This window comes from Rana temporaria (assembly GCF_905171775.1).
Source record: "Rana temporaria chromosome 4 unlocalized genomic scaffold, aRanTem1.1 chr4x, whole genome shotgun sequence".
In the NCBI taxonomy this organism is placed as follows: Eukaryota; Metazoa; Chordata; class Amphibia; order Anura; family Ranidae; genus Rana; species Rana temporaria.
In genome coordinates, this window is record NW_024404460.1 from 842961 (window position 1) to 870017 (window position 27057).

General features: G+C 45.4%; 1 long non-coding RNA gene across 1 annotated transcript; it reads right to left on the reverse strand.

Annotated features, from left to right (window-relative positions):
* Nucleotides 1-9431: 9431 nt before the first annotated feature.
* Nucleotides 9432-26625, reverse strand: LOC120921814. Its single transcript, XR_005744986.1, has 2 exons — nucleotides 26581-26625; nucleotides 9432-10249 (listed from the first exon to the last, which is right to left on the reverse strand). It is a non-coding gene; the product is annotated as an uncharacterized LOC120921814 (long non-coding RNA).
* Between the last annotated feature and the right edge of the window lie 432 nt (nucleotides 26626-27057).

Consider the following 27057-nt stretch of genomic DNA (forward strand, 5'->3'; position numbering starts at 1 on the left):
CCCATGATGCCTTGTAATGCACTGACATTCACAGACATGACTAGGCATGATGGGAATTGTAGTTCCTGAACAACTGGAGGGCCGTAGTTTGAAGACCCATGATTTGGGGTGTACACAGCAGTGCTGGAGTGCAATTTGCTTAATGGGGACACTAGTTAGATTGACCTGTGTCCCCAAGAAAAGACACTGGTAGGGTTTTAACCTCACTTCCTGTTCAGCTGTGTGACAGGAAGTGAAGCCAATTTTAAGAAAAGGGACACAAAGCTCAACCCAAAAAAAATAAACACAAGCAGGGGTTCTAACACTCACTTGGCTTCCCTCAAACACCCACAATTTGAATATGATTGCCTTGCGCTAGATTTAAGCACAGTGCTGTAAATCAGCACGTCAAGCCTGTCCACCAATAGCAATCCCCCCTCCCCCCCAGACAGGCCATGTTTGCAGGTTTTCCTTCATCTTGCACATGTGCTTTAAAAGACAGTCTGGACAGCAATTCTTGATAAGAGAAATCCACAAAACATGTCCTGTCGGGGGTACTTGAGGGCTGAGGACCACTGCAGAAAAAAGAAAATACTTACCACTGTCTTTAATTTCCTCGAGATTAAACATGGCAAACATTTCATGATTACACACCAGGAAAGAAGCTTAGACACACATAATTTGTTAGGCCCAAACCGATTTCAGCTGCAGCTGTCAACATATGTAGCATGAAAAAGTAACAAAAGACAAACTTAACAATTTTAAAGTAATTTTTATTGGTCAACAAAACAAGGAAAGCAAAAAAAGACAAACAAACAAAAATACATTTCAAAATTCTAAATAACCATAGCTTCACACATTTTTCATAAAATAAGGCCACATAGACAAATACATCAAAGTGAACATCATTTAAAAATAAACCAAAACCATTGGCAAAATAAAACAAAACCCATGCAACAAACCACATTTGTGTTTAGCAACAGCATTTCTGCCAGCCTGCCCCTTCTGAGGGCAGCTGAGGACTGATCGATCCAAGCTTTTTATAACAGTGTTAGTAATGAAGCAATTGAAATCACATGAACAAATTGCAGTCTCTAGTTTGGGTGAGCTTGTAATTGGGCACACCTGCAATTAACCCAAACCACGCTCTATGAGCATCCAAGGAGTGTTTTTCACCTTTTAAAAAGAAAGGATATTTTTTTTCTAAGTGTTTGAGCATGCTCAGTTCATCACACATGTAGGAACCAAGCTGCAATGGAATGAGAGCTTTTTTTTTTTTTTTTGTTTCCCCTGATCTGATGCTTTCCAGCCTGAAGGGGAGGTGTTAAAGACAGAAGTAAACACGCACATTTAATAATCTATTTGTGGGAAAAAAAAGGTTGCCAATTTTGTTTGGGAGCCACGTCGCACGACTGCGCAATTGTCAGTTAAAGCGACGCCGTGCCGAATCACAAAAACTTGCCCAGTCATTGACCAGAAATATGGTCCGGGCTCAAGTGGTTAAAAATTAACAAAACACAAAAGTGAGCCCAATTTTTGGGGATAATGTGAAAGATGATGTTACACTGAGTAAATAGATACCTTACATGTCACGCTTTACTATTGGAAACACTCCTGCAATGGGGCCAAAATTAATTCCGTGAATATCCCCATAGGCGACCTTTTTCTTTTTTTTCCAGGTTACCAGTTTATAGTTACAAAGAAGGTCTAGTGGTAAAAGTATTGCTCTCGCTCTAACGCACGCGTCAATACCTCACATGTGTGGTTTGAACGATGTTTATATATGTGGGCGGGACTTGCGTAAGTCCCGCCCACATATGTAAAAATTATTTTTACTTTTTGCTATAATAAATATCCCCAAAAATATATATTCTAAAAACTAAAAAACCCCTCAGTTTAGGCCGATACGTATTCTACATCTTTTTGGTTCCAAAAAATCGCAAATAGCGTTTAGTGTTTGGTTTTTGCAAAAGTTATAGCGTCTACAAATTTTTTATTTTTTTTGTTTTAACTAGTTATTGGGGCGATCAGCGATTTTTATCGGTACTGCGACATTATGGCGGACACATCGAACACTTTTTTGGAACCATTGGCATTTTTCTAGCGATCAGTGCTGTAAAAATGCATTGCTTACTCTAAAAATGCCACTGGCAGGGAAGGGGTTAACACTAGGTGCGAGGGAGGGGTTAAATATGTTCCCTGGGTGTGTTCTAACTGTAGGGGGGGGGGTGGGACTGACATGTGTAAATGACATATCGCTGTTCATGAAGGGGAACTCCAGACCCCCAAAAAAAAAATAAGGTGGGTTCCCTCCAGGTGCATACCAGGCTCTTAGGCTTGGTCTGGAACATAAGGGGTTAAACCCGCGCAAAAAAAAATAGCGTGGGGTCCCCCCCAAGATCCAAACCAAGCCCTTATCCCAGGCACGCAGTCTGGTCAGACAGGAATGGGGATGGGGACGAGCGAGCGCCCCCTCCCTCCTGAGCCATACCAGACCACATGCCCTCAACATGGGGGAGTGTGTGCTGTGGGGGAGGGGGGCACTGCCACCCCACCCCAAAGCACTCTTGTCCCCATGTCGATAGGGACAAGAGCCTCTTCCCGACAACCCTGGCCGTTGGTTGTCGGGGTATGCGGGCGGAGGGCTTATCAGAATCTGAGAGACCCCTTTAATAAAGGGGTCCCCAGATTCCGGCCCCCCACCCTATGTGAATGAGTATGGGGTACATTGTACCCCTACCCATTCACCTGGGGAAAAAAATGGAAAAAAATAATACACCACACACATTTAAAAATTAATTTATTAGTCAGCCGGGGGTCTTCTGCCGGGGCCCCCCACCACCACCCCATTAGGCCCCGGGCTTCGCCATCTTCTGCCGGAACCCCCTTCACCAGTGAGGCTCCTGCCTTTGGGGGAGGGTCCCGGGCTACTACGACGGTTTCTGCGGGGGGTGCACTGGCACCCCACCCCCGTCTTCAGCGACGTAATTCACCGGGACCCCCTTCACCAGGGAGGCTCCTGCCTTTGGGGGAGGGTCCCGGGCTTCCACGACGGTTTCTGCGGGGGGGGGGGGGGTGCACTGGCACCCCACCCCCGTCTTCAGCGACGTAATTCACCGGGACCCCCTTCACCAGGGAGGCTCCTGCCTTTGGGGGAGGGTCCCGGGCTTCCACGACAGTTTCTGCGGGGGGGGGGTGCACTGGCACCCCACCCCCGTCTTCAGCGACGTAATTCACCGGGACCCCCTTCACCAGGGAGGCTCCTGCCTTTGGGGGAGGGTCCCGGGCTTCCACGACGGTTTCTGCGGGGGGGGTGCACTGGCACCCCCCCGTCTTCAGCGACGTAATTCACCGGGACCCCCTTCACCAGGGAGGCTCCTGCCTTTGGGGGAGGGTCCCGGGCTTGTACGGTGTCTTCCGCCGGGGGGCGACACCCGCGGGCTTCTGCGATGCCTTCCGCTTCTGCCTGTCTCCTCCGCGGAGCCCAGGGCTTGTCTCCGCTGTCTTCTCCCTTCTCTTCCATTCGATGTTGACACGACGAGGTCCGGCGCTGGAATGCCGTCTGAGCAGTGGGCATGGACTTATATAGGGCAATGCCACCATGTGACCTCAACCCATGTGACATCACATTCCCATCATGCCCAGGGAATGTGATGTCACATGGGTTGAGGTCACATGGTGGCATTACCCTATATAAGTCCATGCCCGTCGCTGACACGGCATGTCAGCGCGGAACCTCGTCGTGTCAACATCCAATTGAAGAGAAGGAAGAAGACAGCGGAGACAAGCCCTGGGCTCCCGGAGGAGACAGGCAGAAGAAGGAAGAGAGAAGAAAGAAGACGGAAGAAAGCCCTGGCTCCGCGGGGGAGCCAGGCAGAAGAGGGAGCAGAGAAAAGACCGGGGAGTTGGCGCACCCCCGGCAGAAGACCAGGAAGACCGGAACCCTGGCGGAAGGCACCGGAAAGACCGGGGGATATGCGCCATCCCCCGGCAGAAGACCCCGAAGTCCGGATGCCCCTCCCTAATGAAAAAGAGCTTAAATGGGGTGGGGGCATCCGGCGGAAGGCTCCGGAGAGGACCGAGGGATGGCGCCCTCCCCCGGCAGAAATCACCGAAGCCCAGGGTCCCGGCAGAAGATCGGGAGAGAAGAACCCCCCCCTTGTAAGAGAGCTAAAGAAGAAAGGGGGGGCTCCGGAGCAGATTAATAAAATATTTTATTCTGTGTGGTGTTTTATTTAACTTTACATTTCCCCAATGTGAATGGGTAGAGGTACGATGTACCCCATACTCATTCACATAGGGTGGGGGGCCGGCATCTGGGGGCCCCCTTATTAAAGGGAGCTCGCAGATTCCGATTAGCCCCGCCCGCATACCCCGACAACCAATGGCAAGGGTTGTCGGGAAGAGGCTCTTGTCCCTATCGACATGGGGGCAAGAGTGCTGTGGGGTGGGGGGGCAGTGCCCCCCTCCCCCACAGCACACACTCCCCCATGTTGAGGGCATGCGGTCTGGTACGGCTCAGGAGGGGGGGGGGGCGCTCGCTCGTCCCCGCCCCCATTCCTGTCCGGGCCAGACTGCATGCTTGGGATGAGGGCTTGGTTTGGATCTGGGGGGGACCCCCGCGCCGAATCGGCGCGGGTTTAACCCCTCACGTTCCGGACCAAGCCTAAGAGCCTAATGTAGCCCTGGAGGGGGACCCGCGCTGATTTCAAGTTTGAAATTTGGCGCAGAGTTCCCCTTCAGGGCTGAAAACAGCTCGGAGATTCCCGTGCGCCGCGTCACGCAGCGCATTCACGGGTACGCCGCTTGGTATTTACCAAGATTTTCACGGCGTACTGACAAGGCGCACGGGAATCCCTGACTTTTCTCTCTGCGCATGCCCAGTATGCAAATGAACCTCCCGAGGTTCAGGCGCACTGTGCAAGCGTACGGGGATCTGTTTTCAAAAAACACTTTCCCTTTCAATTCGGCCCGCCAAACACTTCAAAACACATGTCACTTCACTTCCCCTGCATCCCCCCACCTCCCCCCCTAATAAACTCCCGCCCGAACCCCCGCAATTTACAGTTTAATGTGCCGTGCGCCAGGTCTGTACTGGTGCACAATGCACCCTCTCCTGGGCGCACGGAGCACATTAGTAACTAGGGAAATACACTGCACTAGCAGCGTATTTCTTTAGTAAATGACCAAACGGCTGCTACTCCTGCTTTTACTCCATGAGTCATGGAGTAAAGGCTTGGTAAATCAGCCCCAAGATCATAAAGAAATCTTCAAAGCCAAGAAACATCATTTTTCTATGACGATTAACAGCGCCATGAACCGCCCCCGAGAACTCTTCAAGATGGTCACCCAGACCATGAATCCGGGATGTCTTGAAGTCCCCAATTCAGACACCCAAGAGTTCTGTAATGAACTATCGGATTTCTTCATCGACAAAATCGAAAGAATCCGGGTAAGTATTCTGCAAAACAATACCCCCCTCAACCCCACCGTCAATCAACCACAAAACGCCCACAGAAACGCTCTACAATCAACAAAGTTCACTCTGGAACCGATCTCCAGAAAGCACCAAATATCATTGGTGCTTTGCGGAACAGCACATCGCCCAATGATATCATCCCCACCAAACTGCTGAAGGAATGTGCCGACAACCTGGAACAACCCATCACACAGCTTATAAACCAGTCATTTAAGGAAGGCACAGTGGCATCCCTGTTGAAAGAGGGCACAATCCAGCCCATCTTGAAAAAACCTAACCTGGATCCCAAGGACCCAACTCACCGCCGTCCCATAACAGGCCTAAATGTTCTCTCCAAGATAATGGAGAAAGTAGTGGTACAACAGCTGCAACAGCATCTAGATACCCACAATCTACTGGATCCATTACAATCAGGCTTCCGTCCCGGACACGGGACAGAAACGGCCTTACTCAAAATATGGGACGATGCCCTCGAGGCCGCAGACGAAGGAGAATCTTGTCTCCTGGTTCTGCTGGACCTAAGCGCAGCCTTTGACACGGTAGATCACAAACTGTTACTGATGCGACTAGCCAAGGTAGCAGAAGTCGCAGAAGGTAATTTACCATGGTTTTCTTCCTTTCTTGAAAACCGATCACAAACAGTTAAATTGGGTTCTTTCACGTCGGAAAAGCGCACGGTGTCATGTGGAGTCCCCCAAGGATCCCCCCTGTCACCGGTGCTTTTCAACATCTATCTTCGCCCTCTCTTTGATATTATCAGTAGCCAAGAACTACTCTATCACTCTTATGCAGACGATACGCAACTGTATTTTCGCATCTGCAACAAAAAGGATCATCATCCCAGCTTAGAGAAATGTCTCTCTTTGATAGAAAACTGGATGACTAAGAGTTATCTTAAACTCAACAGTTCAAAAACAGAACTCCTTATGTTTCACGCCAGCCGAAAGAGTCAACTGGCAACAACCTGGACACCGCCGCCCATTCTGGGCCAAATCATCACCCCTAGCTCCAAAGTCAAAAGTCTCGGGGTCATCTTCGACACCTTCATGACAATGGACGCACAAATAGGGTCAGTAGTCAGCGGAGCGCACCATCTGTTGCGCCTACTACGCAGACTTATTCCATTTATCCCCAAAGAAGACGTAGCAGACGTGGTGGGAACAATCGTGAATTCCAGACTGGACTATGCTAACGCCCTGTACCTCGGACTCCCAAAGTACCAAATCTCCCGTCTGCAAGTCGTTCAGAATACGGCCGCCAGACTGGTGACTGGGAAAAAAAATGGGAATCAATCTCACCTTCGTTGAGAACCCTTCACTGGCTGCCAGTAAAAGACAGAATTGCATTTAAAGCACTCTGCCTGACACATAAGTGCATCCATGGGAAGACTCCGCAATATCTTTGCGACAAGATAGAACCTCACAATTCGAATCGCGTTCTGCGATCCACCGACCAAAATCTGGTCAGGGTACCAAAAACCAAATACAAGTCCAAAGGAGAAAGAAGGTTTGCTTTTCAGGGTCCTAGACTATGGAACGCTTTACCAACCAGCATTCGATTGGAGGAAAACCACCTGACTTTCAGAAGACAGATCAAAACTCTGCTCTTTTGATGTCATGAGACACGAACAACTAGCGCCCAGAAGCGATTCAGTTCGCATGCGCCGCGCTTTATAAGTTATTCATTCATTCATTCATTCACATTCATTCAACTAATTTTTTAAATTTAAAAAAAGAGGAAGATTTGGCTTCTATAAATGTACCACATCAATTACTGTATTTATTGGCGTATAACACTCACTTTCTTACCCTGAAAACTGTGCCTGCGTGTTATACGTAGGGGGTTAAGTTAGGGTGCGTTTTATACCCCTGTGCATGTTATTCGCCAATTAATATATATATATATATATATATATATATATATATATATATAATTTCAAAAAGAACCTTGTATGTCAGACTTTATTGGTACGAAAAAGTCCAAACATAAAAATTACATAAAATATAAATCTTTCTTACAAATATTAAAATGATTTGTTAAAACCACATGGGAACAAATCCATCAAACATTAGGCCATATATATTCATAATGACTCATTTAGCTTTGCTGAATTGTCCAAGAGGTCGACGCGTTTCACATCAATAAACTTCCTCAGGACCTTTTATGCCTTGGCAGCAAAAACAAAAAACTAAAAAACATACAGAATATAAATACATAGCAAACTAATAATTTTATAACATTGTAAATGATCATCTGTGCCACTTACACAATGCTTGGGGGACATAGCAAGGAGACAGTGATAAATGGTGGGTTTAAAGTAGCTTACACAGTCAGCTGGTCATGAGTTATAAAGATTAGCGGGATAATAGACATGTGCATGAAAAAAAGGTAAGTAAAAAAACATTTTCTTTTACTTGTACAAAATTAAAGTTACACCCAAACACAAAAAAAAAAACAAATATTTGATGCACCCCCACATATACAAATGTAAACTCATACACTGGGACGCCTACACCTGAAAACATTGATTGCAATACACATGTTACATATCGCCGCACACACACCGGAATGAAAATGATAATTCTATCACCAGACCTCCTCCATAACACTAAACTGAGGACCTATAGGGGGCTTTTAAAGCATCGCCTACAGAAAATATTGGATACTGAAGTCTGTCACCATTTCACAAGCGCACACAAATTTATGGTTTGACATGTTGGGTATCTATTTCCACGGTGCAACCTCAGCTTTTATATTCTACAAAATATTGGGTAATTTATTGTGTTTTTGGGTCCCCTAAAATTAACTTTAGTGTGTTTTTTATTGATATTTTGCATTTGCTAGACTGTTGCAGTAATATTGTGTGACATAAATTGTCCACAATTGTATTCTTTAGGGTGTCTGCTTTCAGAAAATATATAATATTTGGGGGTTTTATATAATCTTCAGGCCTAAAATAATTTTTTAAATGTGTGCAAAAAGGAAACCTAAGACAGCTCTGGCAGTGAAAGGGTTAAAGGAAACGCTCACCTTCGGGAAGATGTTACATGTTCCTGCAGCGGCTCAGCGATCCGAGTCCTCTGTGTGACAGCAGTGCGGGGAAAAGTTCCCGTACCGGCTGTTGTAAGGCGAATGTTCTTCTATAAGACCACCCAGGTAGGTTGTTAGGTTCAAATGACGGAACAGAGATTTCAGTTGCCCACGGGCCCTGGAGACATCAATTGACACAAGGAAGCGAGCATGTATTGTGACAAATGACATCTGGCTTTTACTGAGAGTTTGTTCATATTTATACAGATTCAGAATCACCTTTGTCATTCTTACAATGCATACATGTGGTTTTTCAAAAATACATTTAAGTCAATCATTTACTCAGCTGTTACCCAAGTTCATTTAACGTATGGATATGACCTGGAAAACCTCTGGTTTATGAGTTTACATAAGCGCTATAGCAGTATACCTTATCTTAAACAAACATGAGCCGAAGCAAAGTTCATAGATTACAGAACTAGAGAAAAGATTTCTACACATGACATACATTTCTTAAAGTAGGGGAAAAGGTTTCCTCACATCAGCAATTTGTGACATTTATGTAACTTGTAATTTTTTATTAGGCAATGACATCGGCACCCTGAAATTACAATGGGGGTTATAATGCTATATTTATTACAATTCCTCTCTTTGAGACACAATATGTCTCACAATTAGATAATATTTCTTCTATCATAATACATACTTAGATAAATCCTATTCGCCGCAGCAGGATCAGGGGTTCGGGATGCCTTGGCAATTATGCACATTATAAGCTTATAACACGCATATAGGAACAAAACAAAAAGAATAATCATAATGATGGTTATGGCAGCACCTTTTAACCATGTCAGTATTCCTACTCCAGAATTTAGGTTTGCAAAAGGATCCCATGTTTTGGCAATATTTCTAGCGTCATCTTGTAATTTGCTTACTTCTTTATAGATATATATATCTCAACATTATCAGTACCCTATTGCGGGGTCACTACCATATCTTCTCTACCTAGTATGACACCAAAGGGTCCACAGTGCTACTTCACATCTATGTGGAGCAAAGATCTTCTTAAGGTGTATGTGGATACATATCTTTTACTCATTCATATCACCCATCTTGGCATCATACAAATCTGCTAATCTGACAATCTGATAACACTCTATCTCTTCCCTGGGGTGATCTTCCTCAGTTCTAATTGCCATTGTAGTACTAATTGTATTTTAACAATAATAGAACATTTGTGATATTTAAAGGTACAGCCATGAGAGGAATACTAACGCTGGAGGGGTATAATTTACTACATATCCAACATTTTTCATATCCTGATTTCTGTGCATAGGCATATTTAAACTTCAATAATAACATTTTATCTGTAAAACTTTCTGAGTTTTCATTTCTCTTGTGTCTGTCATGTGTATTATTCATATCATTCTGTTGTGGACTGTTAGAAGCTCCACAAATGCTCTTTATGTGTCCCAAATCTTCAGGATGATAAATACAGTTAGTTGTCAGCCAAATTGGCAGGAACACGATCAGGGCAGCCCAGAATAAGAGGCACAAGGCTTTCCCAGAAGTCTGTGGTGAAATAAGCGACCTTCTTCACACGACTGGCATGGATCCAAGCCTGTTGTCCCTCTACCAGAATAGCTGTGCGGGTAACCGCGATCACTGTAGTCTGAGGTCCAAATGATACTCTTCCTTCTTGGTACGCTTCAGTTGCTGGACCACTACGACATCTCTCATTTGAAAGTGATGAGTTGGTTTCTGTGAAGAAAAAGGAGAGGTGCGAGCAACATTCCTTTTAACTTAATCTACAGTTTCAATAAGTTTTTTTACATATTCTTCCTGAATAAGATCTAGGTCCCCTCTTCCTAACATAAGTGGCTGTCTGGCCCATGGGGTGGGGAATGGTCTACCCATTAAGACTTCAAAAGGAGAGTATCCTGTCTTTTTAGAGGGTGTCATTCTTACCTCGGCTAGTACAGCTGGTAGGACCTTCTTCCAATTTGCATACGTACCTCCAGTTGCCTTCCTGATCCCATCTTCAAGGGTTCTGTTCATCCTTTACACTATACCTGAGCTCTGGGGATGGTACGGAATATGAAACTTCCATTCTATTTTCAGTGTCTTTACTAGATCTTGACAAACTTTGGCCACAAATGCAGGGCCATTGTCTGAGTTGATCTGAAATGGGCATCCCCATCTGGGAATGATTTCCTGTGTGAGAATTTTTACTACTGTTTGTGCATCTTCCTTTGTTGTTACAAACACTTCTATCCATCTTGAGAGCAAATATTCCTGTCTTTTACCTAGTTTGGGCATGTGTGTAAAATCAATTTGTAAATGAGTGAATGGTGTAGATGGATATATCAGATGTTCATGTTTTGCCTTGTGAGGGTTCCTGGGATTATTCCGAATGCATATGATGCATCTGGAAACATATGGCTTAACGAGAGAGGGAGGACCTTGAATGTAAAAATCCCTATCCAAAAGTTCACATGTGACATTCCAACCTCTGTGACCTATGCCATGGTATTGTGAAATAAAAATGGGTTCACTGGCTAAAGGGATAAATGGTCTGCCCTCTTGGCAGACAAGGCCAGTTTCTGGGCTTGTCTGGACACCTATTTTGTTCCATTGCTGGATGTCTTGGTCTGTGGCATATGCTTGGAGGTCATGCAATGTTTGATCTAGTAGTGGGATTTCAGGTGAAAGCAATGGCATTTGGATGTCTGCTGGCTGTGTGGATGCTGCTTCTCTTGCTGCTTTGTCAGCTAAGGCATTGCCTTTGGCTATGTCATTTTGTTGCACTGTATGTGCCCTACAGTGTAGTACAGCTATGGACCTTGGCAACTGTATGGCTTCTAATAGATTTGTGACAAGTGTGGAATGTGAAATTGATTTACCATCCGCTGCTATGTAGCCCCTCCTTTCCCATATGACCCCAAAATCGTGCGTCACGCCATGTGCGTATTTTTAGTCAGTGTAAATGTTTACATCTTGCCCTTCAAAAAGCTGACAAGCTCTGGTAAGCACAATTAATTCAGCAGCCTGGGCTGACTGGAAAGGAACTGGATTTGCTTCTAGGATTTTATCAGGTAATTGTACAACAGCATACCCAGCATGGTATGTGTTGTCATTCGGCCTGAAACAGGAACCATCCACAAAGACATTCTGTGCATCTGGAAGAGCCACAGAAGACATGTCTGGCCTTGGGGATGTATCCTCTATGTATGAGATCGATACATTTATGCTGTGGGACAACCTCATCCTGTTCTCCTTTTAACCCTAACAAAGCATTCAGAATTGGGGCGGGGCCAGAAGTAGGAGAGGTGTACTTTATTTCAAGCTGTGGGTTGGACAAAAGAATAACCTCATACCCACTCAGCCGTTGGGCTGACATGTGTTGGGTATGGATATTCTTTAGTAAAATTGATACATTATGTGTAGTATACAGGGTGGTGGGATGACCCAGAGTGAATGATGTAGCCATTTCCACCACCATCGCACAGGATACTAGAGCTCTGAGACACGCCGGCATGCCCTGTACTGGCATAGGCACAACTTTTGAAAAAAAATGCAATAGGGCACAGTTTGCCCCCATGCTCCTGTGCCAGGACCCCCGCCATAGTTTTACAGTTGTCCCTTGCAAACAAGTGAAACATTTTTCCATATTCAGGTAGTCCGAGTCCAGGAGCCGTGACCATTGCAGTTTTAAGATACAAAAAAGCATTTTACATTTCATCATTCCATTTTACACAATGTGGCATGTCAGTACCTGTGGCTTGCCTCAGGAGATTATCATAGTAGGAACAATCAGGTATCCATTGGCGGCAGTAACCAATCATACCAAGAAAGGATAGCATGTCCTTCTTAGTGAGTGGGCGGGGGCAGACCCATGAGAGCCGCAGCTCTCTTGTGACTGATTTTCCCTTCTCCTTTGGAGAGTACAAAACCAAGGTATTCAACAGTTTCCTGACACCATTGTAGCTTTTTCTTAGAAACCTTGTGACCATTGTCTGCTAACCAATGTAACAGATCTAAACCATCATTTTTACATGCTTCCCGGCTCGGACTGGACAGTAATAAGTCATCAACATATTGGAGTAGGACGGAACCATGGCGGGGTGTCCAAGACCGCAGGGTTGCTTGGAGGGCCACTGTGTATACTACAGGGGAGTCTACATAACCCTGGGGCATTCTACACCAGGACATTTGGCAATTTTTTAAATTAAATGCAAAAATAGGCTGTGTCTCCTCATCAACAGAAACACTAAAGAATGCATTACAAAGGTCAATGACCGAAAAATACTCTGCATCGGATGGTATGGAGGTTAGGAGTGATGACACATCAAGCACTATGGGTGCAATGGGCACCACCAGGTTGTTTATAGGTCTTGTACAAACCTGTAAGAGCCGTCTGGCTTTTTTATTGGGTTGATGGGGGTGTTGTAGGGTGACAGTGTCTCTTTAAGAATTCCTTGTTGCAGGAACCTCTCTACCATTGGGGCAATTCCTTCCTCTTTTTCTTTTGAAATGGGGTATTGTTTGTGATAAACCGGCTGTGCCCATGATTTCATAGCTGCCTTGTATGGGGTACAGGAAATAAGACCTACATCCAAGGAGCTTTTGGACCATACCGGATCATCTGGTGGAGGGAGATCACTATCCTCAATGTAATATATTACTTTGGAGTGTATGAAAACCCCTCCGTCAGTGGTCATTTTCAGTGTTATACCCAACCTTCCCATCAAATCTCTACCCAAGAGATTCACAGGACAGTTTGGTATAATCCTGAAACAATGGTGCAAGACTGTTGCACCTCCCCTTTCAACATCACTTACTGGCAAAGGCGGTGTTTTGTATATTTTGGTAAGTATCCCATTAATTCCCATAGAAGGTTCAGCAATTTTAGTCTCACCTCTGTAGTAGTCCTCACTGATGCTGCTCTGAGTTGCTCCTGAATCAGGGAGGAAGGGGACCGGCTTATATTTAACATATAGGGTCACAATTGGTTGCTCGTTGTAAGAGTGTGAGATCAAGGGAAATGCTGGGATACTACCTTCCGGGCAGCTTCATTTCAGCTGTTGCTGATTCCATTGTATAGGTAATCGGGGACCCTGTTGCTTTGGGGCAACTTGATTTTGTTGCCTATATTGGGGTCCCTGTGTATGCATTTGATCTTGATTATTTGAGTTGTTACATTCATAGGGACATTGATTTCTCCAGTGCCCCTCCAGGCCACAGTTAAAACAATATGTGCAGGACTGTTGGGGTGGTCTAGAAAAATCACGCCCTCTCCCTCTTATTCTTCCTCTGCCTCTATTTCCACTACCCCATTGTCCTCCATTATTTTGGGGAGGCTGGGTTTGCACTCCACCTTGATAATGGGTACTCACTGCTTTCTCTCTTATTACATCAAAACATCCTGCTGCTTCTTTCTGCATTAAAGTTTCCTGAAATTGGTCAATCGTCTTTGTGGTCCATTCAGATATCATCTGTTTGACCAACAAGGCGAACTGGGGCTTTAGATTATTCATATAGGTTTGAATAAACAAAGCTCCCACATCAGCCGTTTTAGCTAATCCAGCTTCTGTTGTCCAATTGTCATGAAATCTTTTCCAGAACTCAACTACAGTTTCTTCTGACTTTTGTTTGCATGCTATGGCAGTAGGAAGGGAACTTTTATTTTTAAATACATTCATAATTTCAGCCTCTAATTCTGTCCACATGGTATTAATACCTGCTACTGTGTTTAACCCATATGCTCCCGCATTTCCAGTGTCAATAGTGTTTATGCTTGGAACATTTGCCCAGCTCCAGGAACTGGTGTGTCCTATAATGCCATCAATGATAAGGTGCATGTCTTCCTGTGTGTAATTTCTCCCCTTACATGCCTTTTTTACGTAAGTTAAAGTACCTCCTGAAGAGGCGGTGGGTTTGGGGCAATGTTTCACTATCCTATCTATGTCTTCAATGTCAATTACTTTTTTTTAAATTTCATTTCCAATCGTCATGAAAGGCAATGAAAGGTCAGTGTTACTATATACCGCTCCACTCTTTGTTTTAGGGGGGCTAAATGTTTTACTTGTTTCAGCGTCTTCCTGTTCTTCCTCCTGCTCTTGGCCAGGTGGTGAAACTACCCCTCCTATAGCTCCCTGATCTTCTTCTGGTTCAGCTACCTCGACTCTGACTTCCTGTCTGTGCCTCTGTAGGTGCTGTCTATCTTGTTGTGAAACGGGAGGGAGAGTGGGGGGGCAGTTGTTGTGGTTGTAGAGCAGGTGGGGCCTGCTGTTGTGGAGCAGGCGGGGCTTGCTGTTGTGGTTGTAGAGCTGGGGGGCCTGCTGTTGTGGTTGTAGAACTGGGGGGGCCTGCTGTTGTGGCTGTAAAACTGGGGGGGCCTGCTGTTGTCTGATTGCATGATGTCCAGCCAGAAGATCAATATCTTCCTTTGTTAAACTCAGATAGACATGTACATATGAGGGTGGAGGGTGACTGACTATTGTCAGGGGTGGGGTTCTTTTATTAGCTTCTTCTCTATGTTTTTGATCATAATCTTCCTTACTTAAACATTTGGTGGGCTTTTTCTGTTTCATATTTTCCCTTGGGAACCAATATGGGGCCATATTTTAACCAATTCTCTGCTCCCTTTTCCATATAATCTATATCCCATTTGAGGGTCCCCGGGGTACCAAGGGAAAGCTCTCTTATTTCCTAAACACAATCCTTTGACCATATCTATGTGGAATTCTGTATTGCTACCTTTGTGTGGAAAGGGGTCTACACTGTGTAAGGCTGTGGTCCATCGTGCTAAATTTGAAACCCATGGGTCTATAAGTTCATAATTAGTACCACAAATTCTAGCTACAAAATCCTTACATATTTTCCCTGGGTTGGGTGGAGGGGGATGACCTTCTTTACCTTGTTTCTGACCTATATTGAAAGTGGGAGATGACTGACTTACCACACAGTCTTCTGATCCACACAACAAATGATTCCTATACTTCTAATATTACTTATACTTCTATGCGATAGAAAGAAAAAAGCAAAGATTTTTTAGGCTGCTGGAATCTCCTTCCTCATTAACCACTTATTTTTCCTTCCCTAAATGAATGTCTATGCAGTACTGCTTATCTTTTGTGGGGTTACCAAAACCCTACTATGGGTTTACCCCAAACCCTTCTATGTGGATTTACCAAAAACCCTACTATTAACCTCCTGGCGTGGTTCTTATCCCCTACTAATTTTATGGTTCTAAAAAAGCTTTAATCAGAGCTGAGGCAAGAATTTAGTCAATAAAGACAAAAAAAAGACTCTTACCTCAGTTCATTTCAGCTCTTATCTCGGACAAAGCCCCCATCTGTAAGGCGAATGTTCTTCTATAAGACCACCCAGGTAGGTTGTTCGGTTCAAATGACGGAACAGAGATTTCAGTTGCCCACGGGCCCCGGAGACATCAATTGACACAAGGAAGCGAGCATGTATTGTGACAAATGACATCTGGCTTTTAATCAGAGTTTGTTCATATTTATACAGATTCAGAATCACCTTTGTCATTCTTACAATGCATACATGTGGTTTTTCAAAAATACATTTAGGTCAATCATTTACTCAGCTGTTACATAAGTTCATTTAACGTATGTATATGACCTGGAAAACCTCTGGTTTATGAGTTTACATAAGCACTATAGCAGTATGCCTTATCTTAAACAAACATGAGCCGAAGCAAAGTCCATAGATTACAGAACTAGAGAAAAAAAGATTTCTACACATGACATACATTTCTTAAACTAGGCCAAAAGGTTTCTTCACATCAGCAATTTGTGACATTTATGTAACTTGTAATTTTTCATTAGGCAATGACATCGGCACCCTGAAATTACAATGGGGGGGTTATAATGCTATATTTATTTCAGCGTTTAGAAGGGAGGAGCCCTATCTGTGATGTCAGGCGAAGCGCCGTGGGTCTAGATCGGCGGTGAATGAGCTGGTGATTTGATACTTGCTGTTTTTATTGTTATTTCTTGTAAATGTAACTTTTTAGGGGACTCTAGCTATGACTAAGCACTAGTTTCAGTGCGAAACGCGTCAGCAGTCGGGTTTTATTTTGCTGTGACTTGTAGTGCTGTCCTTCTTTTAATAAAGGCGACAATTTGTTCAGAGTACGGCTGTCCAGAGACAATTTTTGTTCCTGTGTAACTTTTTAGGGGTGGGCTTTTATAATAAATTCAGAAGTAGAGAGCACTATGGTACTTGTGTTTTTTCTTTCATGTCCTTCCCCCCGGGATATAGAAGTGGAATTGATTATTAATAAGTGAATGGAGGAAGGTGGTGTTTGGAGACAATTTATACATTGATTCCCCACACAGAGGTGCAGTCTGGAGACTGTAGGAATTACTACCATTGGTAAAGTGGACGGATCGTGATCGGAGACAAGGAGTGATCGGTCTATGAGTTTTATACTCACCCTTGAGGTGAGCATGCATTTTAGCAGGTGGGGGTGCGCACTGAATATTAGATCCATTTAAATAGGATTTTTCACAGCGGTGACAGCTTTGGAAACCTCCATATGAACTGTTTTTTTTATCATTTATTTCTTTTCTCATAAATAGTTTTATGGAATGTATAATTATTTGTTTCTATAAGATTTATAGATACGCAGCGCTGCACTATTTTCACACAATTAATACGCAGCTTCTACTTTTCAGAGGTGTGATATCGTTCTCTGTACAATCCGTGTTTTATTGATTGCATGGAATATTGGAATTTTCTGAGATTGTGGATTTGGGGTTTTCATGAGCTGGAAGCCACAATCATCACAATGATGACAAATCACGGCTTGAACCCTCTTGCTTTGCATGTAACGAGTCTCTCTCATATATTTGTCTCGCCTTTTAAGTTGCATTAGTGAAATAAATGAACTTTTGCACCATATTCGAATTTCACCTGTGAGTGAGTGAAGAACTTATATAGCGCAGCACATGCGAACTAAATCGCCTCTGGGCGCTTGTTGTTCCTGTCTCTTTTGATATCAAAAGAGATGAGTTTTGATCTTTCTTCTAAAGGTCAAGTGATTCTCCTCCAACCGAATGCTGGTTGGTAAAGCATTCCATAGTCTGGGACCTTGGAGCGCAAATCTTCGTTCTCCTTTGGACTTGTATTTGGCTTTGGGTATCTGGAGCAGATTTTGATTGGTGGATCGCAGAACGTGATTGGGGTTGTGAGCATATATTTTTTTGCATAGATATTGGGGGGCCTTCCCATGGATGCACTTATGTGTCAGGCAGAGTGCTTTAAATGCAATTCTATCTTTTACTGGCAACCAGTGGAGGGTTCTCAGTGAAAGTGAGATCAATTCCCAGGTTATTTCCCAGTTACCAGTCTGGCGGCCAAGTTTTGAACGACTTGCAGACGAGAGATTTGGTACTTTGGGAGTCCGAGGTAAAGGGCATTTGCATAGTCCAGTCTGGAGTTCACAATTGTTCCCACTACGACCGCTACAACAAAATATAAAACAAAAAAGAAAAATAGACTCTATTTTTATTTTTTGTTGTATTGTATATTGGATTGCACCCCCCGATAATATCGGTGAGTACTACACTGTTGACTATTAGGTGGGAATCCCATATTCTTCCCTCTTTCACTACGACCGCTATGTCTTCTTTGGGAATGAATGGGATAAGTCTGCGTAGTAGGCGCAGCATATGATGCGCTCCGCTGACTACTGACCCTATTTGTGCATCCATTGTCATGTGGGTGTCAAAGATGATTTGGCCCAGAATGGGCGGAGGTGTCCAGGGTGTTGCTGGTTGATTCTTACAACTGGCGTGAAACAGAAGAAGTTCTGTTTTCGCCCCGTTGAGTTTAAGATAACTCTTAGTCATCCAGATTTCTATCAAAGAGAGGCATGTCTCTAGACCGAGATGATGATGCTTTTTGTTGCAAATGCGAAAATACAGTTGTGTATCATCTGCATAAGAGTGATAAAGTAGTTTTTGGGTGCTGATGATTTCAAAGAGGGGGCGCAGATAAATGTATATCAGGGTGTGCTTCTTCCCCACATGTCCAGCAACATTCACATACAAGACATTTCCCGCACTCACTAATACACCTCGAGGGGTTGTGTGGGACCCCTGATGTACAGGAAGAAAGGACTTCAGTGAGGAACAATTCCCTCACTCAGGACAGGAATACGGCTTCTCCCCCGTGTGAGATCTCTGATGTGTGGAAAGATTGGACTTCTGTGAAAAACATTTCCCGCACTCAGAACAGGAAAAAGGCTTCTCCCCCGTGTGAGATCTCTGATGTGTGGAAAGATTGGACTTCACTGAAAAACATTTCCCGCACTCAGAACAGGAAAAAGGCTTCTCCCCCGTGTGAGATCTCTGATGTATGGAAAGACTGGACTTCTGTGAAAAACATTTCCCGCACACAGAACAGGAAAAAGGCCACTCCCCCGTGTGAGATCTCTGATGTGTGGAAAGACTGGACTTATATGAAAAACATTTCCCGCACTCAGAACAGGAAAAAGGCTTCTCCGCCGTGTGTGATCTCTGATGTGTGGAAAGACTGGACTTATGTGAAAAACATTTCCCACACTCAGAACAGGAAAAAGGCCACTCCCCCGTGTGAGATCTCTGATGTGTGAAAAGCTTGGACTTCACTGAAAAACATTCCCCGCACTCAGAACAGGAAAAAGGCTTCTCCCCCGTGTGTGATCTCTGATGTGTGGAAAGATTGGACTTATCTGCAAAACATTTCCCGCACTCAGAACAGGAATACTGCTTCTTCCCCGTGTGTGATCTCTGATGTCTGTAAAGCTTGGACTTCTCTGAAAAACATTTCCCGCACTCAGGACATGAAAACGGCGTCTCCCCCTTGTGAGATCTCTGATGTCTGTAAAGATTGGCCTTCTTTGAAAAGCATTTCCCACACTCAGAACAGGAAAAAGGCCACTCCCCTGTGTGTGATCTCTGATGTGTGGAAAGACTGGACTTATGTGAAAAACATTTCCCGCACTCAGAACAGGAATGTGGCTTCTCCCCCGTGTGAGACCTCTGATGTGTGGAAAGATGGGACTTATCTGAAAAACATTTTTCGCACTCAGAACAGGAAAAAGGCTTCTCCCCCGTGTGAGATCTCTGATGTGTGGAAAGCTGGGACTTCTTTGAAAAACATTTCCCGCACTCAGAACAGCAAAAAGGCCTCTCCCCCGTGTGAGATCTTTGATGTGTGGAAAGATTGGACTTATCTGCAAAACATTTCCCGCACTCAGAACAGGAATACGGCTTCTCCCCCGTGTGTGATCTCTGATGTCTGTAAAGATTGGCCTTCTCTGAAAAACATTTCCCGCACTCAGAACAGGAAAAAGGCTTCTCCCCCGTGTGAGATCTCTGATGTGTGGAAAGATTGGACTTATCTGCAAAACATTTCCCGCACTCAGAACAGGAATACTGCTTCTCCCCCGTGTGTAATCTCTGATGTGTGGAAAGACGGGACTTCTCTGAAAAACATTTTTCGCACTCAGAACAGGAAAAAAGCTTCTCCCCCATGTGAGATGTCTGATGTGTGGAAAGATGGGACTTCTTTGAAAAACATTTCCCGCACTCAGAACAGGAAAAAGGCTTCTCCCCCGTGTGAGATCTCTGATGTGTGGAAAGATTGGACTTATCTGCAAAACATTTCCCGCACTCAGAACAGGAATACTGCTTCTCCCCCGTGTGTAATCTCTGATGTGTGGAAAGACGGGACTTCTCTGAAAAACATTTTTCACACTCAGAACAGGAAAAAGGCTTCTCCCCCGTGTGTGATCTCTGATGTCTGTAAAGCTTGGACTTCTCTGAAAAACATTTCCCGCACTCAGGACATGAAAACGGCTTCTCCCCCGTGTGAGATCTCTGATGTCTGTAAAGATTGGCCTTCTTTGAAAAACATTTCCCACACTCAGAACAGGAAAAAGGCCACTCCCCCGTGTGAGATCTCTGATGTGTGGAAAGACTGTACTTATCTGAAAAACATTTCCCGCACTCAGAACAGCAAAAAGGCTTCTCCCTCGTGTGTATTCTCTGATGTGTGGAAAGATGGGACTTCTGTGAAAAACATTTCCCGCACTCAGAACAGGAATACGGCTTCTCACCTGTGTGAGATTTTTTATGCTTACAAAGACTGCTTTTGAAACTGAAACACTTCCCGCACTCAGCACAGAAAAACTTTTTATCTGTTGGAAGGACGGCACCGTCCCGCGCAGTCTGAGGTTCCTCGGGATAAGAGGAATACGATGGTCCGGCACCGTCCCGCACAGTCTGAGGTTCCTCAGGATAAGAGGAATACGATGGTCCGGCACCGTCCCGCACAGTCTGAGGTTCCTCAGGATAAGAGGAATACGATGGTCCGGCACCGTCCCGCACAGTCTGAGGTTCCTCAGGATAAGAGGAATACGATGGTCCAGCACCGTCCCGCACAGTCTGAGGTTCATCAGGATAAGAGGAATACGATGATCCGGCACCGTCCCGCACAGTCTGAGGTTCCTCGAGATAAGAGGAATATGATGGTGCGGCACCGTCCCGCACAGTCTGAGGTTCCTCAGGATAAGAGGAATACAATGGTCCGGCACCGTCCCGCACAGTTTGAGGTTCCTCAGGATAAGAGGAATACGATGGTCCGGCGCGGTCCCGCACAGTCTGAGGTTCCTCAGGATAAGAGAAATACGATGGTCCGGCACGGTCCCGCACAGTCTGAGGTTCCTCAGGATAAGAGGAATACGATGGTCCATCTACACTGTGTGGTGCCGGATGGACATGTGAGGTAGTCAGGTTTTCTCCTGGACTATACTGTGTGATGTCCTCATCTTCTACTTTACAGTCTGGAGACAAAGTGAGACAATCCTCTGAGGTTTTCCTCATCTCCCGTCCATCTACTAAAATACAAATACAAAGATTATTACTAGACATGAGCTGATTGGTTCCCCTAAACTAGGACTCCGCCCACATCAGGCAGCTTTGTCTCTGAGGATCTTACAATTCCCCCCTCAAGGTAACTAGTAAATGGCTCCTCTGATCTCCTACCAGATCATTTCTTTATTCATGGACCTTAGTCAGAGAGTGAGGAAACAACGAGAACTGTCTTTTATAGAAGTGACAGTGATGAGGGGATTATAGGACGGGGGTCAGGAGTATGTATTGTACAACATAGAGTATATAGTGCAGGGGTCAGGAGTATGTAATGTACAACATAGAGAATATAGTGCAGGGGTCAGGAGTATGTAATGTACAACATAGAGTATATACTGCAGGGGTCAGGAGTATGTAATGTACAACATAGAGTATATAGTGCAGGGGTCAGGAGTATGTAATGAACATGTAGCACCCTGGTTTTTAGGAAGGGTGGCTAATAAATTGAGTTCACCAGGTGGTAGTTATCCTTGCTTATTAGGAGATCTACTGATTCCTCTCTAACTTTGGATGGCTGCACCTTTTCTTTTCTGTCACTAGATAGACAAGGGTGAAGCAAAGTTGGATTATGAATGGATGGGGTGCCTCAGGCAATTGGCAGGGGTTTCTTTGGTCCCTTGGCCTGCTGGGAGAGCCTATTTATTTGGGGGGAGTCAGGTGATCAGGGTTCTGTGCCACCTGGACGGCTGTCTGGGTGGACGTGTGTTATGTCGCCCGGGTTCTTAGGCCGGAAGACTGAGGCCTATCCAGGAACAAGAGAAGCAGCGCAGAGTTGGGACTGCAGGATTGGAGTCCAACTGACAGTAAAGGTTCAGCCGAACGGGGAACCAGTTGTGGTCAGAGGTGGAGGGGAAGCTGTCGCCACTAAGGGACCATCCACCTTGTTACCGGAGACTACAGTTAGTAAGCTGGAGCCAGTAGCAGAGCAATCTTCTCACCAGCCTGGGACAGTAAAGAAGTGGGAAAGCTTCAGCAGGTGTCAAGCCAGGGGCCCAGCAGGATAGGGGGGTGACGCTTGAGGAGCATCAGTAAGTGTCAAGCCAGGGGCTCAGCAGGATAGTGGGGGTGACGCTTGAGGAGCATCAGTAAGTGCCAAGCCAGGGGCCCAGCAGGATAGCGGGTGTGACACTTGAGGAATATACAGCGGGTTAACTGTAGAAGAGCTCAGGAGATTCAGTGGCCACTGAATCTGGAAGTCCAGTGAGTAGGGAGGGGCCTAACACCTCCCGGTTCGGTTCGCGGCAAGACAAGCGAATGGACTGAAAGTTTGTGCGAACATTCGAACACCGTTAAAGTTTATGGGGCCCGAACGTGAAAAATGAAAAGTGCCCGCAGGCTCTATATACTCTGAACAACAGTATACAGGCGGCCCCCGGGTTACAAACAAGACAGGGACTGGAGGTTTGTTCTTAAGTTGAATCTGTTTGTAATTTGGAACTGGTACATTTTGTAAGTGTAGCTCCAGACAAAAAATAAATTTTTAAGCTTTTTGGAAAACATAGGGAAGGGTTATCACCCCTGTAACATTTGTTTTGCTGTCTGTGCCCCGTGTTCAGAAGATTTCACCTCACTTTCTGTCCCAATGACAATTGGATTTAGAAAATGTGGGGTTATTAGGGAAACAAGGATTGGTGATAAAGCATCAGTGGAGAGGAGACACCTTTTCCCCATATTAACTCTTACAGGAGAGAATTTCCCTTCCTAGGGGTAGATTTCCTCTCACTTCCTGTTGTCTCCTTCCGTTTGTGAGTAGGAGTCGTTTGTAAGTCGGATGTTTGAAAGTAGGGGAAAATTGTGCCTTAGGTGTTGGTGGTACCAGAACACTGTAAGCACTCACCGTTACTCTTGGTGGGTGCAGGAACTGGCCCTGCTGTGAAATATTAGATCAAAAATGGTAATTAACAGGGGCGTGTAAACAGGGGCAGAAAAATTGGGCCTTAGGCGGCGGTGGTAGTGCCCTGAAACAAAAATATTCTTAGAAGCTATCAACATGAACATTGAGGAGGAATAGGATAGTCACTCAGCATAATAGGATAGTCACTCAGCATAGGCAGTCTTCAAGGGATCCCACATCCATAGAAAAATCAATCGGTTACATCAGCATCAGGTGCTTGGTAGCTGGTGATCCAAGACCGATTCATTTTTATGAAGGTGAGTCGATCAACAGAGTCTGTGGACAGGCGCACTCGGTTACAAAGCCTCCAGCAGCACTGAATGTGCGTTCAGAAAGAATGCTGGATGCAGGACAGGCCAGTAGCTCAATTGCATATTGTGCAAGCTCTGGCCAGTGGACCATCCTCAAGACCCAGTAACCCAGAGGATTTTCTGTTGGAAAGGTCTCCAAGTCTGACCTTGCCCATAGATGCATCATTTAATTCAGACACTGGCGACGGCCACCTTCTCCACCGCTCTTTCTCTGACTGAACGAAGCCTCAGCAACACGTTGTCCAGCACCAGGAGATTGTAACCTCCCAGGCTCTGGGAACGCATTGCACAAACCTTTCTGCAAGGCCTCCCAAAGATGTTTCATCCTTTGCTCCCTCTGCGAAGGGTGGATAAGTTCTGGGAAAGTTCCTGAAAACAGGGCATATGGGTCAAGTGTCCCTGTCGGAGGGCAGAGAGGAGGTTGGTGCCTACAACCATTCCTGGCTGAAGCTGGCGTGGCGTCAACCACCTCTGAGCCTGCCCCTGCAGAGCTGACAGAATCTCTGCCCCAGTATGCCTCCTGTCCCCTAAGCAGACCAACTTAAGCACAGCATGGCATCTTTTTGCCTGAGTGCTTGAACGTCTATGGAGCATCGCTGGTTCAGGAGGACAAATCTGCAGAGGAAGAGGCCATAGAGGAAGAAGAGGAGGGGGTGGAGGAGAATGCCACCACTAGCATTTTAGAGGTGTGGTGGCAGAACAAGCTCCAACAATACTGCACCCTGTCCTGCATTCTTCCCAGCTGCCAGCAGAGTTACCCAGTGCATCGTGAAAGAAAGGTAACGTCGCTGTCCATGCCTGCTGGACCACGAGTCAGCGGTAATATGCACCTTACTGCTGACCGCCCTGTCCAACGAGGCCAAGACATGCCATGTCTTCCACATGCTGGTAGAGAACCGGAATGGCGTTTCCGTGAAAAGAAATGGCATTTGGGAACCTGCCACTGAGGTACCGCACATTCCACAAATTCACAAATGGGGGCAGAGTCTACCAGCTGAAAGGGCAGCAGTTGCAGTGCAGATGCAGTAGCCAAGCTAGCATTCAGACGCTGAGCATGTGGATGGCTGGGACCAAATTTCTTTCTACGATTTAGCAACATGGGTAGGGAACGTGCATGCGGCCTTATATAGTGTGGGGCGTGGACTTAGTCCCCCTGAGCCATGATTGGCCAAAGGCACCATGCCTTTGGCCAATTATGGCTTTCTTTGCTGACGCCGCTGGGATTGGCCAAAGTATGCGGGTCATAGTGCATGCTTTGGCCAATCATCACACAGCATTGCATTTGGCACGAACGCCCCATAATGTTCGTTTTTCGATGAACGGGAGAACAGCCAATGTTCGAGTGGAACTCATGTTCGACCCGAACATAAAGCTCATCCCTACTAGTGAGAGACCGGGAGCTCAGGGAGAGAAGATCTGCAGTGAGAGACTGTGTGAGAAGAAGAGAACTATTCTGTGTTACCAAGAGTTATGTAGAACTACCGTTAGTGACTGTAACAAGATTTGTTACCATAGAAGACAGCGGTCCTACCTATACAGAAGTGGTGTCCGGCTGGAGGCCTTCCACTGTATAGCAGTCTACCTATAGAAGTCTCGGAGTCTGCCAATTGTCATTGCATCTACTCAAATGTGTCCTGGCCCTAAACCGGCTCTCCAACCATTCTTGTTCAGAGATAATAAAGAGTATGCAATGTACAACATAGATTATATAGTGCAGGGGTCAGGAGTATGTAATGTACAACATAGAGAATATAGTACAGGGGTCAGGAGTATGTAATGTACAACACAGAGCATGTAGTGCAGGGGTCAGGAGTATGTAATGTACAACAGAGTATATAGTGCAGGGGCCAGGACTCATGATATTGGTATTCAGTAATCAGTGGTGGGTGAAATGTTTACTGGAGACAAGTTGCAGAGATCCCACACCGCTGCCTCCCATCTCCTGAGACTGCACTCGGTGACTTGGGTCTGCGACTATACAGACATATCCCTCCACCCGGCACAGCCAGCAAATAACAGAGCAAGTAAACCGGGAGAATTGTATTGTCAGAGATCTCACTAGACCCGGGCATGGGGCAGAAGACCCAAGGTACATACCCCAGGTGTCTAGGCCAAGCAAACCATATGGTGAAAATCAACATTTTGCTGCCAGCTGTGACAGAACCCACTGTCACTGTGTGTTTTGAAAGGGACTGGGGGCTGGCCTCCAACCGACAGACTATGGGCCAGAAAAGATACTGGAGACCTGGGACATGCTGGCAATGAGAGAATGTAATGTAATGCTACAGCCCTTCTCCCCCCATCCCCCTTCTTGTTGCTGTGTCTAATTGTGTTGATTCATGACACATATGGTCTGGACTGGAGACATCTCTCCGCAGGGGGTGTGTATTGAGAGACTGCCTGCTTACCATAATCTTATTAGGTTTATCTGTAGCCTGTTTCAATGTACAAATGTTCAGTTCCCATTGGTTGTTCCTTGTCCCCTTCCCCTCTTTGACAAGGCTAAGGGGAGTGTCCCTAACTGTGTGTAAAACGGTATGTTTTGGAATTGAATAAACAGTTTAAGCTCTGCATGTTTAACCCTCAACACCTGTGTGGATTGTCTCGTGATTGAGGGGTTAAGGGCTGGTTATGGCGAATCTGCAGGCTGCGGGTGCGTTTGGAGGACAGGAGACACAGGTCTGGCAGATGTGCCCACCTGGGGTATCTGAGATCCGTCACACCAGCTGAACCCCAGAATCTCCATAAATCCAGTCTAGAGACATAAATTGTGTCTGCAGCACAGAGAAGGAAGATTATCCGAGAGAAATACAGGACGGGGAACACAGCTCAGGAAAGTGACCAGGGGATTACAGGCTGATATCACCCAGTCCCCGCCCTACTCTGGACCAATCAGTGAGCAGTATGGGTGGAGGAATGGATTTAGTGTTAATGACCCACCTGTGCTGATCTCTGTAGGAGTGTCCTCCTCTATAAATGTCCCCGTTATTCCATCCTCCTCCATAGACTGCTGATCATCCCTCACATATGCATATGTCTCTTCTTCTTCTGATTTCACCTCAAATTCTATATCGATTGGATCTCCACTCTAAACCAAGAGAATGAGAGAGAATATCATCTGTAAGATATAAACTTACATACAAAATCCACACATCATCTCCACCAGTCCATGTTCTAGATGCTCCGCCCCACCAACCTTTAAATAAGGAGGGATGGTGTGACCTTCCTGTGTGAAATCCCGGGAATACAGAGGACGGGGACATCTCTCTGGTGGGTTCCTGGTATTAGGTGGCTCCATCATATCCTTGTGTCCTTCTGAAAACTCCTCCATCACTCCATACTCCTCATCCTCCTCTTTATACTCTTCTTTAATATCAATATTATCATCCCCGAGGTTTCCACTCTGAATATATAATA